Here is a 16,351-nt window from a genome sequence, read left to right on the forward strand (position 1 = left end):
TAAATGAAAATGCGTGCTAAAACTTTCATAAAAGCTGAGGAATGTGCATTTAATACTGATGCTAATACACATCAGAAACACTATCTACATAGTCTTACGAAAATGAAAGACTATCTTACAGGAGTAATTGTGCACGGTCAAAGTGTACGCGGGATTTAAGGAACCGTCTAGCCCATGGAGTAAAAACAGTGAAAAGCATGGTCCAGTCAATGAGTAACTGTTATGTGGTCCACTTCTGTCCGTGTCTCAGTTCCAGTCAGAGCAATACAAAGATTAAGGGTCTTGTACATCTGCAAATAGAACAAGCATTAAAAACAAGGTGCCATCTACTTGTGGGGTTTTATAGTAAATGATTGCCATATACTCGTGTTCATGACGTTTCAGAGACCTTCTGCTTGACCCAAGATCTTTCTGCAGTTTGTTCATGTATATTATTAGTTAGAAGAACAATATGGACTACAGAATATGTATTTTCATTTGTTCACTTTATTTGTTATACCATTTCTCTTCACATAAGATCTTCCTCTGCCCTGGTAGTTCATGATTACATTCCCTCATGCATTAACACATTGACATCACGTGCATGCAGTACTCGGGAGGGGAGGAAGTTTGGGGGGCAAGAGTAGGGAGCTGAGGTGTGCATATAAAATGGGGAAGGGGCTTGCCATTAGCAACCAAAAAATAAACATACTGGAAGTAATTAAGTAGCTCCCAAATCAGGCACTTGAAAGGGGCATAAGAACAAAAGATGTGCCGTACTGGGTCAGACCCACGGTCCATCTAGCCCAGACCGTGCTCCAGCAGTGGTAGAAATGTTCACTATAGAGGTAACGAATTGAACTGGATATAGCTAGTGCAGTGGTTCTCAACCTGGATCGATTGGAGGAACCCGTAAGAAAACATCAGCTCTTCATTTTTACTCTTTTTTAACTACTGAAAAACAACACAGCAGTTTTCTGTTGCAAAGAACTCAAAAAGACCACAACTCTGGATTTCTGTTGGAAATCTCTGGGTGCATCTTGCGAATCAGATTTGCCCACCTAACGGTGCTGATAGGTGTGGTACCCCCGGCTCCCTCGAAAGGATCTAGCGTCCTGGTGGGGGAGATTTTGAGAGGCTCAATGTGAGTACCCTTTGCTATAGATAGGTTCATAAGTGGGATACCTAGGAGAGCAGGGTGAGTTGATATTACAGTCTTTTAACAGTTTTGTTGCCGATGTGGCACACTGCACCTGAAGGTCACTGAAGAGGCATGGAGGGAGGAGGAAAGCAAGAGTCCCAGGGAGAACAAGGGAATGGCAACGGCACAAGAAAAACTGAAGGGAAGCAGTCTGCTGTGCTGGCTGGGACATGGCACTCCTCCCTCTCCCCTGTTGGCTTAGAAAATGGCATTTAAAGGTTTGCTTTTTGGGAATTGGCTCATAGGTATCTGTGTATGCATGAGAACGGTTCAGAAAGGGCAGCAGGGGTTACCTGGTCTCTAGGAGTGTGGGTCACACAGTCACAGCCGTGGGAGCAGACAGGCTGTCTAACGCACAAAGGCCAACAAGGAGGCAGGGTCTCAACACCGCTTGGAAACCCATGCCAGGGTTGGCTGTAGGGGTCCATCAGGTTAGAGACCAAACAAAACTTTCTGGGGAGTGCCAAGGAAGAGCTTTCCTTGGAAGAGGCTGATTCCTTACATAAGCTCATAAGTAGTAACTTCAAGTCGGGATGGGATCCTGAAGTTTGCTTGCAGGTCTCAAGTAATGAGACAATGGAGTCAGACAACCATCTGCCCCAACCTACTGTAGCAGTTGAAATTCAAGCCGTTGGGAAAAGGTTAAACAACTGAGAGTGGTTAGGCTGTAGAAAAGGAGATGCAGGGGAGGTATTATTGAAATTTATGGGACGAGTCATTGGACTAAACTTTTAAAATGACCAGTTGGTTGAAGCACAAAGTGGGTACCAGAGCAGAAGGGAGGCACTGAGAGCAGTGCCTCGGTTTACAAGAAGTGGTGGCTCCCAACAGCAGGACCTTGAATGTGTGTCACACAGGACGGGACACTGGCAGGAACCTGTTACGATCCCCCAGATCAAAGGAGAGAACAGAACGAGTTGTTCCTGAAGTGCCGATCTGCAAAGTGAAGAAAGGGAATAAATATGCATTACCCACAGGATATACAGAGACAAGCAGGAAAACTAGTTCTGAAAATTTGAGATCATTTTCTAAAACAAAAGATATCTCATCCATTACAGAGTAACATGGTTTTAGACCACATTGTGATGATGGCTGGAAAGAGGTTGTTGGAAACATACTGGCTACACACCATGACCTCACTACCATGATTTTGGAAGAATGGAAAACATGTCCAAACAACTCCCAATGCTAAAAAAAGTAAATTTATGTTTGGAAAATGTGGGAAAATGTTGGGAGTTTTTCAAAAAGGGTTACTATAAAGTCTTGAAATCTCATTTCCTCATTACTTTCCTTAAAAGTCCAGCTTGGTTAAGAGGGGAAATGGATAATATAGGTGGCAGGGCAAAGGAACAATAAGGAGATTTTAATGCTCAAAGGAAAAGGAAAGAGAGGAATGATGACGTCCCATTATATGACTGTTAACAATCATGCAGGGAGCCGGAGGCAGAGGAAGCCCTTGGGCTTTAAAACTGTATTGACTTGCCCCAGTTCCTGTCCATGCTGACAGGAGTCAGGGGCAGTAGGACCAGGACGAGCCTCAGCTGGACTAAGTAGCGCAGCCCGTCCCACCCCCAGCAATTGCATGCCCTGCCTGCAGCACCCCCCTGCTAGGGGGTGTGTGTGTCTGGTGTGGGCGTGTCATGGGGGTGTGTGTGGGGTGTGTAGCCAGGGGCAGAATGGGTGGATGGGTGTGGCTGTGGAGCCAGGAGCACAGTGTGTGGGTGGGTGGGTGGGGGTGTGCAGCCCAGGGCACAGTGGGTGGGCGTGCGTGCGTGTGTGTGCGTGTGCAGCCAGGAGCAGAGTGGGAGGGTGGGTGTGCAGCTAGGGACATAGTGGGTAAGTGGGTGTGGGTTTGCAACCAAAGGAAGGGTGGGTGGGTGTGGTTGTGGAGCCATGGGCAGAGTGTGTGGGTTGGTTGTGGGTGTGCAACCAGGGAAGGGTGGGTGGGTGGATGTGGGTGCGCAGCCAGGGGCAGAGTGGGTAGGTATCATAGTATCATAGTAGCTAGGTTCAGGAGGGACCTGAACAGATCATCTCGCCTGAACCCCTGCCACAGGCAGGAATGAATGCTGGGTTCACAAGGCCCCAGACAGGTGATCGTCCAACCTCCTCTTGAATTTGCCCAAGGTAGGGGCGAGGACCACTTCCCTGGGAAGCTGGTTCCAGATTTTGGCCACCCTAACTGTCAAATATTGCCTTCTGATCTCCAACCTAAACCTATTCTCCATCAGCTTCTTATCATTGTTCCTCGTCACCCCAGGTGGTGCTGGGGAGAAAAGGGCTCTGTTTGCTGTTGATTCCCCTTGATGAGCTTGTAGGCAGTCACCAGGTCCCCCCTCAGCCTCCTCTTGCTGAGGCTGAACAGGTTCAGGTCCCTCAGTCTCTCCTCGTAGGGCCTGTCCTGCTGCCCTCTCACCAAGCGGGTGGCCTCCTCTGAACCCTCTCCAGGCTGGCCACATCCCTTTTGAAGTGCGGCGCCCAGTACTGGATGCAGTACTCCAACTGCGGCCTGACCACAGTCACATAGAGGGGGAGGATCACCTCTCCGGACCAGCTTGAGATGCACCTTTGGATGCATGACAAGGTCTGGCTGGCCTTGCTGGCTGCGGTCTGGCATTGGCGGCTCATGTTCATCTTGGAGTCAATAATGACTCCAAGATCCCTTTCCACCTCTGTGCTTTCAAGAGGGGAACTCCCCGGCCTGTATGTGTGCTGTGGATGCCTTCTCCCAAGGTGCAGCACCCTGCATTTGTCTACGTTGAACCCCATCCTATTCTCATCTGCCCACTTTTGTAGTCTGTCTAAATCTAGTTGCAGCCTCTCTCTCCCTTCAAGTGTGTCCACCTCACCCCACATCTTAGTGTTATCAGGTACGTATGGATGTGCAGCCAGGGGCAGCATGCATGGGTGTGGGTGTGCAGGCAGGGGCAGAGTTGGTGAGTGGGTTTGGTTGTGGACCCAGGAGTAGAGTGCGTGGTTGGGTGTGCGTGTGCAGCCAGGGGCTGAGTGGGTGGGTGTGGGTATGCAGCCGGGGGCTGTGGGCGTGCAGCCAGGGGCAGAGTGGGTGGGTGGGTGTGTGTGCGCGCATCCAGGGGCAGAGTGTGTGTGTGTGTGTGCGTAGCTGGGGCAGAGCAGGTGGGTGTGGGTGTGAGTGTGCACCCAGGGGCAGACTGGGTGGGTGGGTGTGGGTGTGCAGCTGGGGGCAGAGTGGATGGGTGTGGGAGTGCAGAGAGGGGCAGAGTGGGTGGGTGAGTGTGTGCGCTCATAGGAGGAGTCCCACACACACTCCCCACCATACACAAGCACCCACACTCCCCTCATACTGCCACACATGCTGATCCCCACATCCACACCCCCTCACACAGCCCCCCACAGACCACATACCCACCCACACCCCACATATCCACACACATACACCCACGTGCTCCCTCACCCCACATGCCCACACACCCACAGCCCCCCACAAACCTATACGCACCCCCCAATATACAAAACTAAAACTGCATTTCAAGCCATTGTGCAATCCCCTCTGTGTGCACGACACAAACACGTGTAAACCAGGACAAAAACAGTTGGAAATCGAATTCATGAATGCTGTAGAGGTTTCCTTTTTCGAATGGAATTTGGTATTTTGCTGGCTCCAAGACCGCACAACCCCTTGCTGGAAGGGTACTTCCGGGGGCAAGGGGACTGACATGTGGTAACGAAGGTCAGGGGTTCGGGGGCGGGACTTCCGGTCACAAGACAGTGACCAGGGGGTGGGGCACCTGCCAGGGGGTGGAGCTACCCATGCAGCTTTCAACAGCTTGCCAAAACTTGATAAGTCATCCTCCGCCCAAAATAATTACCCCTGGTTTACATGACCGGCCCCAAAGAGTGTGGGGTGGGGGCATGTCAGCTCCCCCTGAAATGCTCTGTCATTCACGACGGGAGATTGGCTAGTAAAGCATAAAACAGCTCTTACTGGAGAAAACCCTTTTGAAATGAGTAGGGCTGGATACCCTGAACCCTGTGGTATTAGAGCTGACTACAAAGACCTGCATCCTGTTGCTGCTGTTAATGGGTAATATTTTAAATGCGACTAAAATAAGATGGAAAGAAAGCTTGTATTAGTCCATTTTTTAAGAAGGGCAATCAGAACAAGGAGGAAAATTATAGGTCATTTAATATACCAGCAATCTCAGCCAAAATAATGGAAAAAGGGGACTAAAGGATTTGTAGTTTTTGCTTGGTTTTTTGATTTTTAATTATAGGGGAGACGGGTAAAACAAGAATTAAGGTTTTGCAGGTTAAAACTGGGCTTTAAAACAACCCCCAAAACCAAGGTGGATTAACCAGTAAACCAAAGAGAAGTGGTAGGGTCTCTATCCCTTTCTCTTTTCATATCTAGACTGGATGCCCGTCTCAACGTTACCCTTCAGTCAATTGTTCCCCAATAATTGTGACCAGTCATAGACAGCATACCAGATTAGACAGACCACTGGATTAGCACAGAACGGCAACTCTTCTGCTGTTAATATTTCTCAAACTAGTAGTTCAGTTGAAAAGAACAGAAGAACAGTTTTTCACTTACAACATATATTTAGGAATTAACTTAGTGTTCAGTATGCTGGTCAAAAGGAGCACTGAGTTTAGCACCTTGGTTTCATTTTCCTCAAGCCTTTTGTACTGCAAGAAGGAGAAGAAACCCACAAAACACCTCTGGAAACACAGCACTGACCAAAGATCCAATTTTCTTCTTAGTACTTCTTCTTGTAATAGTGTGATTATGCATCTATTCTGTATCTCTATTATGCAGGAAAACTCTTCAGAACCTGCCTCTGTGGTTTCCCAATCAAAATCCAGTTTTTCACATCACAAAACATGTGCAGAGCCCAGGCCCATGCTGGGCCTTATCTGGATACATGGGTCACAGCCACATAGGGAAGGAGGACTTGTGTCTATGTAATGGCTCCTAGGGGACACCACGCCTGTCCAGGGAGAGAAAACATACACTACATTTCCAGAAATACTGAAAAAAGATGTGCTTAAAAGGAGATGGCAATTACTTTTCTTCCAAAGATATCACCTGCCTTCCCCTGCCTGCTACTCAAAAAGCCTAATACCCGCAACTCTCCCTGGTTGATCTGGGCACGCAGAGACTATGCTGACCGATTGAGTGCCCCTGCCTTCATGCTCTCATAGGCTGTCTGCATTTGGAGGTGATGTCTGCACAGTTATGCTGAGAAATGGCAGAAGGGGGAGCGTCATCTGCTACTTCCTCCTCTAACACACCTCTATTCAGGGGCCATTAGTCAGCCCCACGTGGCGCCTTATGGTTGGTGAGGGGCGCCTTATGGGTTGGTGTGGCTTCCTTGCTCCTGCCTTGGCCAATGCGAGCAGTGTCTAGTTGTGGACAATTCATTGCAGTCTCAGTCACAAGCTCAAACGTGTCTGTGCTCAGAGGGCAATCCCAGCATGTCTCAGCCCTGGAGCTCAGGGGACAGGACTCCTTAGGACTGGGAACAGCGGAGGGTGTGTGACCACTGACCCGCCCTGCCCGAGACTTCAGATTGCTTATGGGCAGGAAATGCCAATGCCCCGTATCCAGCGTGCAGCATTTTGCAAATGCCTTTTACGTTTGCAACTTTCCTCTAAATATCTTCTGATTGGAATGTGAAAAGGGAAAACTCCTGGTAGTAAAAATGATTTCAAATAAAAAAAACCCTAAAAAATGAGTTTTTGTTTTAAAACCAAAGATTCCAACGTGAGCAACACACAATTTTTCAGTGAAAAGTTAAACTTCAAAAAACATACCGCCCAAGTGAATATACTAGACTAGATCTTTTACTTTGGTTCAACATGAAAATATTTACTTGGAAATATCACAGCTTTAGTATTTAAACACAAAGCCCTTTTTTTTTTTTTTAAATGACACCGCCTTTCCCAGGACAGAAGGGGCAGCTAAGAGCTATAAATATTAAGTGTTTAGGGACACTTGTACATGTGACACAGTTTAATCCTCATGAAATTAGACCGGTTTATTAAATTTAAAATGACTTGTTTTAAATCAATTCATCAGCGTTTACAGGTGATAGCCTTTCAATTGAACTAAGCTCAGTGTACTATTCACATTAAATTACAGCAGAGGGAAGCACATAACTATGCACCCTGCTGATGTTTTTGGTACTCGATTAGAGCCGGGGGCACCGTCAAACCAGCAATCCCTGAGCCAGCGGGGGCAAGCACTGTCCGCCTGCTGCAAGGGACCCTCCAGCCATGCTCTACGCCCACCCATGCCGGCAGCCCTTGCCCCAGCTCTAGCCCCAGTTTCTCCTCACACCCCTACTGCACCCTCAGCCCATGCAGCCCCCCTCCATCCCACCACGTGCCTTGCCCTGTGCCTGCACCGCACAGCTTCCCCCACCCGCCTGTATAGGTGCCCTGCACCTTGCAACCCCCAGCCCCACCCAGCCTGTCTGCATGTGTACATGCATGTGCCTGTGTGCATGTGTGTCTGTTCATGAAGGGAGGGAGAGTGTTTGTGTCCATGTGCATGTGTGTGTCTGTGTTTATGGCAGGTGGGAGAGTGTGTTTGTGTCTGTGACCATGTGCAGAGTGACACAGACCCACACACACACACACAGACCCAGACCCACATAGCCAGACCCACACACGCACAGACACACACTTGCCCCTCACAGGACCTTCCCCCTCCCCCACTCTTGATCACACAGAGGCAGCCCCCTGTCCTCCCTGCCCCTGCGCCCCCATCCCTTGCTGCGACCTGCCCAAAGCTCAATCTCGCTCCCCGCCTGGCCCGTTACACTGACCTGCAGGGAGCTGCAGCCCGGCTGTCCCGTGCAGCCAGGCAGATGTGCCGTGTCTCTGCGGGCGGGCGGCAGCACCGGGACGGGGGCTAGGATGAACTTTTTAGGGCTACAGCTCTCAAGGCCCTCCTAGTACCACTGCCCACAAAGGTTGGGGTACAGGTGTCCATACAAGCGAACAAAGATTGATTCATGTTGGGCTGGGTGGACCGCATCATCTGGTGTGCAACGCAACGTGTCCGCAGAAACACATTACACCCAGTTACTGAAAAAGTGCAGGTATCCTCTTCCCCGTCAACCTCCAATTTTGGAGAGACATCTGGGGGACAAAGGGGTGAATGACACAAAAGTTGCAGCACCGTCTGGGGGACAAAGGGGCTCATTACAAGTCTTTGAGTGCAATTCTGTTGTCACACGATGAATCCATGGACGCATCGGTTTAATTCCTGGAGATCCAAACTAAAATACATCGGAATGCGTTTTGCTTTAAATCGCCAAAAAGACTTTTAAATCGCCAGAAAAATCCACACGTGCAAACTGTAATACCATTAAATTGGCAAAAAAAAGGGCAAATTTCATCATAGGAATAAGCATCCTAGGAAAGAGAGCTAGGCTGGGGCGTTCTTCAAGGAGGAGGGTCTGTTTTTATGCTGGTTCTCAACTTCCTTTTTGACCTTGTTTTGCTCTCCTGGTCTCTTTTCTACATTATTTTATTACCTGATGATTAGCTGCTCTGAGCCTTTGTAGGAAAAGTGGCTTCGTTAACGCCAAGTGGCCGGGGCGCCCTACTGTGTAGAGCCCAGTGCCAGAATGGCGCAGGTACAGGGGCCGGAGGGCCCAGTGCCAGAGGGGCACAACAGAGAGGGACGTGAAAGGGACCCAGCTTCGGGCTTGGAAAGGGCTCAGTGAGTCAACTATTCGTATTATATCTGGGAAGCATGGGGCATGGTAAAGGGGAGGATTTGGAGCCACGCAATTATCCCATAAGGCTTGAGGAACCGTCTGGGAGCGGGGCCCAGTGAGCCAGTATGGTCTAGCAGGGTTTAGTGGGACGGGGAACTGTGCAAAGTCTTGTGGGCATCCTCCCTATTTATCACTTTACCAACAAGGCGTGGCGGGAAAAATAACGCACCCTTGGGTTGGAGCTGGCCCTGTCATGGGAATGTCATGGCCAACCCTAGGACCCCCACTTGCCAAACTGGTCTGAAATTTTCCTTCTAAAACTTCTTTAATCCCAGCTGCTTCTGTGCTGTGGCCCTCACAGGCTTGGGGCTTGCATGTGGGATGCCTGCCATGGATCTGGGAGTTTCTGAGGCCCCAGGCTGAAGAGTCTGGGAGGGAGGAGATTTGGCAGGGCAGGGGTAGCAGCACGCACACTTGAATGACTGAGCTGTGCTCTGCTGATAGAATTTGGAAATGGTTTGGCTGATTTGGCCTGAGACAAGAACGTTTAAAAAATAAATTAATAATAATAAAAATGCCCCCACCTCAGCTAAGCTTTGGGTCAGGATCAGTGTTGCTGAGGTTTTTTCCCCCTGCCCAAGGGGAGCCTTTCCCTCCCCCATAAGCATGCAGAGCTGCTGGTGAGATCAGCTAACATCAGTGTGGGTGTGTCTACATGTGCAATTAATGTGCACAAAAAAATCCAGGGCTTATTGATCCAGCATGTTTTTGCTCCTGGCCATGCTGTGTAAAATGTGCACCCTGGAGCAATAAACTCCAGGGGATGTTGTCCCAGGGCTTATTCCTGCACAGCACATTGAGCCCGGTCACAACAGCCCTGGCTGGCAGCAGCCCATGGCTGCTCCCACCCTGTTGCAACGCGCTGCAGAAGGGCTGGGCCGGGCATGAGCGTGCTTCATTGCAGGGCTAGCTGGCAGCCAGCCGCAGCACCGAGGCACCTTCATGCCCAGCCAACCGGGCAGCATCCGCATGTGTGTTTCTGCACACAAAAAATGTCTGCTCCCCGCCTGGCCCGTTATACAGACCTGCAGGGAGCTGCAGCCCGGCTGCAGTATTTGTATTTACAAGTACTTGCCTGCTCCAGAGTTTATTCATTTCAGGCACCCTAGGAGTGGCACCTGTGTAGACACAGACACATTTACTGCAGAGCCACGTAGACAGCTCTGCAGTAAACGTCTTGTGTAGATGCGCCCTGTGGGGGGCAAAACTGGGCCTTTTATGGCCTCATCCCAGCAGGGCAGAGGGCTGTGGCTGCCTGGGGGCTGTAGTGGGCTCTGAGGGCAGGTCTCTGGTGCCCAAGGGGCAGGAGGCTTTTCCCTCTCATTCCCACCTCCACCTGGGCCCCTGGGGTCTGCCCCAAGGGTGACAGAACAGACAGATCTACCAAACCTAAAAGGGGAGCAAGGCTAAAAGGGGAGCATATAAAAAGTGGAAACAGGGAGAGATCACCAAAGAGGAGTATACCCCCGCTGCTTGCGCTTGTAGGAAGGCAGTTAGATGGGCCAAAGCTACCATGGAGCTGAGGATGGCATCCCAAGTGAAGGATAACAAAAAAAATGTTTTTTTACATATATAGGGAGTAAAAGGAAGGCCCAGGGAGGAATAGGACCCCTACTCAATGGGCAGAAGCAACTGGTGACAGACAAGGGGGACAAGGCTGAACTCAACGAGCTCTTTGCCTCAGTGTTCCTAAGCGAGGGGCACGACAAGTCTCTCACTGGGGTTGTAGAGAGGCAGCAGCAAGGTGCCAGACTGCCATGCGTAGACCCTGAGATGGTGCAGAGTCACTTGGAGGAACTGGATGCCTTTAAGTCGGCAGGCCCGGATGAGCTCCAACCGAGGGTGCTGAAGGCACTGGCTGACATCATTGCAGAGCCACTGGCGGGAATATTTGAGCACTCGTGGTGCACAGGCCAAGTCCCGGAGGACTGGAAAAGGGCCAATGTGGTCCCCATTTTCAAGAAGGGGAGGAAGGAGGACCCAGGCAACTATAAGCCAGTCAGTCTCACCTCCATCCTTGGCAAAGTCTTTGAAAAAATTATCAAGGCCCACATTTGTGAGAGCCCAGCAGGACAAATTATGCTGAGGGGAAACCAGCACGGGTTCGTAGCAGGCAGATCATGCCTGACTAATCTAGTCTCTTTTTATGACCAGGTTATAAAACACGTGGATGCAGGAGTAGGGGTGGATGTTGTATACTTAGACTTCAGGAAGGCCTTCGATACAGTATCCCACCCCATACTGGTGAACAAGTTAAGAGGCTGTGACTTGGATGACTACACGGTCCGGTGGGTGGTGAACTGGCTAGAGGGTTGCACCAAGACAGTCGTGGTGGATGGGTCGATTTTGACCTGGAAGGGTGTGGGCAGTGGGGTCCCGCAGGGCTCGGTCCTTGGACCGATACTCCTTAATGTCTTCATCAGTGACTTGGACGAGGGAGTGAAGTGTACTCTGTCCAAGTTTGTGGATGACGCAAAACTGTGGGGAGAAGTGGACACGCCGGAGGGCAGGGAACAACTACAAGCAGATCTGGACAGGTTGGACATATGGGCAGAAAACAACAGAATGCAATTCAACAAGGAGAAATGCAAAGTGCTGCACCTAGGGAAGAAAAATGTCCAGCACACCTACAGCCTAGGGAATGACCTGCTGGGTGGCACAGAGGTGGAAAGGGATCTTGGAGTGCTAGTGGCCTCCAAGATGAACATGAGCTGGCAGTGTGACGAAGCCATCAGAAAAGCTAATGGCACTTTATCATGCATCAGCAGATGCATGACGAACAGATCCAAGGAGGTGATACTTCCCCTCTATCAGGCGCTGGTCAGACCGCAGTTGGAGTACTGCGTGCAATTCTGGGCACCGCACTTCAAGAGGGATGTGAATAACCTGGAGAGGGTCCAGAGAAGAGCCACTCGTATGGTTAAGGGTTTGCAGGCCAAGCCCTATGAGAAGAGACTGGGGCACCTGGACCTCTTCAGCCTCCGCAAGAGAAGGTTGAGAGGCGACCTTGTGGCTGCCTATAAGTTCATCACGGGGGCACAGAAGGGAATTGGTGACGTTTTATTCACCAAGGCGCCCCTGGGGGTTACAAGAACTAATGGCCACAAGCTAGCAGAGAGCAGATTTAGATTGGACATTAGGAAGAACTTCTTCACAGTTCGAGTGGCCAGGGTCTGGAACGGGCTCCCAAGGGAGGTGGTGCTCTCCCCTACCCTGGGGGTCTTCAAAAGGAGGTCATCTAAACCCAGCACTCTTTCCTGCCTGTGCAGGGGTTCGGACTCAATGATCTATTGACGTCCCTTCCGACCCTAGCATCTGTGAATCTAGGAATCTATGATGCAAGCAATAGGAGGGGCTAATATTGCCACTTATGGACAAATACAGAACAACAGGGAAGAGATTATTGGTGACTACATCGATATAAAACTGAACCTCATTAGGAAGGGGAGAACACAGATAGTCATTTCCAAACAAGCTGTCTCTTCCCTTTTCTGACCTGTGAGCAGAACTGTGGGACAGAGGCAGGGCCCAAATGGACTGGAAGCTGACTAGGGATGACTCTTTGATAGCTGTTAATCTAAAACTGGGATTTCCCTTCATCACTAATGGGCCTGTGGACTCAGCTCCTGGTCTACAGAAAGGGATTCCTTTTGCACAGCGGAGCACACGTCACCAGGAATCAGAGCGGAGAAGATTTTGTCAACTCCATGGCTCGAACGACACTATTTGCAGACACTTCTACCCGAGCTAAATTTTATGCAGCCTAGAGCTATTCCAGCTGGGGAAATATATTTCTGACCTTGTAGGCTTTGGCAAAGGAAGACAGAAGGTGATGAACAGGGATCCACACCTCAGTTCAAGGAGCTTCCAAGAAGGAGCGCTCTAAAGCTGCTTCGCCCTTTGCCAAAGGATCTGGTGGCAGAGCAGGGCAAGAATCTCCATCCTTGGAGGTTTTGAAGACCTGGGTAGACAAAGCCTTGGCTGGGATGATGTCGCTGGAGATAGTCCTGCTTGGAGCAGGGGGCTGGGACTCGGTGACTTTCAGAAAGAGAGAAATTGATCTCAAATGAATGACTTACAGAGAATCAATAGCAGCCCCCTGCTCCTTGCAGCCGCTGCACCCCCACCTGCCACCACCCCCCACCGCTGCTTTGCAGCTCCAGGTCTGGTCTGGCCCCGGGGGAAGGAGCACGCTGGCACTTCAGCCCCAGCCCAGCCATCCAGCAGTGGTAGCTCTGGCCCTGGCCCTGGCCCCAGAGCGGCCGCTGAGGAGCTGGGCCGAAGCGATGATGTGCCCTGAAGCTGGAGCCTCAGATGCTGTCAGGGAGGGAGCAAAGACGATGTGGGAGGCAGCCAGCCTGGGGAGCAGGCATGCGGGGAGCAAGTGCTAAGGAAGATGGGCACTGAAGGGGGCAGGGGCAGGGTATGCAGGCACTGGGGGAGGGGAGAGCAGGTGGCAAGTTGGGGCAAGCTGGGGGGAACAAGTAGCAGGGGGCCAGGGTCCACTCACTTGTCTCTCCTGCTGCCTGCCCCACTCCCCCCGCATGCCTGACTTTCCTCACATCAGCAATGGGGTGGGGGAGAAGAAATTTAAGATAAACCTCCAGTAGTCAGGTGCCATACATGGAAAATTATAACCAATTTATAAATTTCCCATATCTAGAATCGAACTGGGGCTTGTCTTAAATTGAAATGCGTCTTGAACTCGGGTAAATATGGTAACTACTTGGATGGATGGAGGGGACGTAGTGGATAGTGTGAATCTGGACTTCGGCAAGGCTTTTGACCAAGTCCCGCATGACCTTCTCACAAACAAATTGGAGAACTGCAGGCTGGACAGGACTGCTAGACACCTGGCTTAACAGCCACAACCAACAGGTAATCATCAACAGATCCATGTCAGAGTGGCAGACGGCTTTGAGTGAAGTCCCACTGGCATCTGTCCTGGCTCTGGTGCTGTCCAGTGTGTTCAGTGATCATGTGAATACTGGCATAGACAGCTTCTTGAGCAAATCTGCAGACAACACAACACTGGGAAGGACTATGAAGTATTGGAGGAGGGGAGCCCAATTCCGAAGGATCTCACCAGATTGGAAAGCGGAGCTGGAACGGGCAGGATGAAGTTCAGTGCAGACAAATGCAAGGTGCTGCACCTCGGGGAGAAGAATCCAAAATACCAATTCAGAATTTGACACCTAGCTGGATGGCAGCACTCAGGAGAAGGACTGGGGAGTCCTGGTAGATCAAAGACTCAATACGAGTCTGCAGTGGGATGCAGCTGCACAGAAGACCAATGGTTTTTTTGGACGCATCAACGGAAGCAGTAGGTGCAAGTCACGGGGACTGATAGCGATAGTTAGGCTTCTCTACTCGGCACTGGTTAGGCCCTACTTGGAATACCACGTGCTGTTCTGGGCTTCGCATGTTTAAAAGGATGTGGAGAAGTTAGAGAGGGCCCACAGGCGGGCGACAAAGAAGATCAAAGGGCTTGGAAAGCAAATCATACGAGAAGAGGATGAAGGAGCTAAGCATATTCATCTTGCCGAAAAGGCACTTAAAGACGGGGCGTGATAGGATGTGGACCAGTGGCCTGAATTGGTGCAAAGTGTGTGGGCCAGGAGCGGTCCGAGGCGTTCGGGGGCGCGCGGCACGCGGGGCTGTGGCCAGCAGCCCCGGCGCGTGGGCCGGGGAGAGGCGGCACGACGGACTAGAATTAGGCACGGACTCGTAGCGGTTGATTAAAGATTATTTTACTTACACCGTAGATGGTCGCGGTGCAGGCAGGAGAAAACTTCGCTTAAGTTACAGTTACAAACACGAACAATCTGGATTAGAGCTCTGGATACACAATGGGAGTCCGAAAGATGACTCCCGACGAGTGCGCAAGGAAGGGTACGTTGAGGGATCGTATGGCGACGGAGAGAGACTAGAGGTTGATCAGGCCCCGGTATCCTCCTCTAAGCACACACTGGGTTTGATCAACTCCGCAGCGCGCTTAGTGTTCTTCACAAGATGGATGTGAAGTCCTGCTTCTCCTCCTCAGAGTTCTCCCTTGCGGGGTTCTCCTTGGAGTTCTCCAACTTGGGTGGAAACCACTCAAGCCTCTCATACGGCTAGCAGGCCAATCGCTAGCCGCCATGTGGGAATAATTTAGAACTAGCCAATAGCGGGGAACAAATTTACATATGAGTGGCGGGAACTCCTTTTCACCGTGCATTTCTCTTGCACACATGAAGTTTAGGGATTCATCAATACAAGCATTAGGTGCAAGACCCTGGAGGAGATGGTGCCTCTCTCCTCAGTGCTGGTCAGGCCTCGTCTAGAGCACCGTGTGCAGTTTTAGGCTCCACGTTGTGACAAGGATGAAGTTAGAGAGGGCCCAGGGGTGGGCGACAAAGATGGTAAGCAAGTCATGGGAGGAGAGATGGCCTGACGCAGCAGGAAAGTAAGATTAGCTTGGATAGCAGGAAAATCTTCTTCACTCTCAGAGCAGTGAGACAGTGGCACGGACACCTGGAGGAGCTGTGGATCCTGTCACTGGAGATGTTCGAGAAGAAGCTGGACACCACGGCTCAGGAATGATCTAGGTGCAGGGATGCCTCGTTCTATTATGGATATTTCCCCGGCTTCTGGGCTTTTCTGGTTGCCACATGGGACTGGGAGGGAATCCCTCCACCACCCCACTACCCCCTCACCCACCCTTTCTGCTATGTGCGTCAGGCTTTGTTTGATTTTTGGAAGCCTTCCTCAGAGGCATTGAGTGTTGGCTACAGTCAAGGCTGGGGGTTTTGGCTGGGGCGTGCCAGTGCTCCTGCTGGAGCTTAAAACTGGTGGGTTCTGCCTAGAGGGTCTTGTCCCTCCGCTCACGGTCACACCGACTCCTATTTGGGCTTAGGAAGGAATTTGATCCCATGGTCAGACTGGTATGTGGGGGGCGGTGGGGGCGCAAGAGGGTTGCCTTCCTCTGTAGTAGGGGGCATGGGAGATCTCTCAAGTGAATATTAACATTTTGCAGAAGCAGGACACTGGCCGCCACGTCCCCCATGTGTTACCTGTGGCAGGTTAGGGCCTTATGGCTTGTGTGGTGTCAGGGTTGGGGGTAGTTTTACTGAGAGGCTGCATTATGGATCTGCATAGGGGGGCTCAGATAAGGATGATTCGCCTCAGGCAGGGGGTTGGACTAGGTCACCTATGGAGATCCCTCCTAGCCCGAGTTCTGTTCTGCGAAATCCAGGCAGGGTCACTACGCGTTCAGCCAGACTGGGCCAAACTGGACAGGTTTCAAATGCGACCTGAGGAAGGGCACTTGGGCAAGAAAAGACTGTTCAAAACTGCAAGGCTGAATCGATTCAACCTTGCAGATTAGACTGAACCAATAAGCAAGTGAACAGGTGTTCAT

The 16,351-nt window shown here is 50.9% G+C and overlaps 1 long non-coding RNA gene across 1 annotated transcript; it reads right to left on the reverse strand.

The window, feature by feature from the left end:
* Positions 1-466: 466 nt before the first annotated feature.
* On the reverse strand, positions 467-8,814 carry LOC132246452 (uncharacterized). Its single transcript, XR_009457740.1, has 2 exons — positions 7,993-8,814; positions 467-2,116 (listed from the first exon to the last, which is right to left on the reverse strand). It is a non-coding gene; the product is annotated as an uncharacterized LOC132246452 (long non-coding RNA).
* Between the last annotated feature and the right edge of the window lie 7,537 nt (positions 8,815-16,351).

Source organism: Alligator mississippiensis, chromosome 16, assembly GCF_030867095.1.
Source record: "Alligator mississippiensis isolate rAllMis1 chromosome 16, rAllMis1, whole genome shotgun sequence".
In the NCBI taxonomy this organism is placed as follows: domain Eukaryota; kingdom Metazoa; phylum Chordata; order Crocodylia; family Alligatoridae; genus Alligator; species Alligator mississippiensis.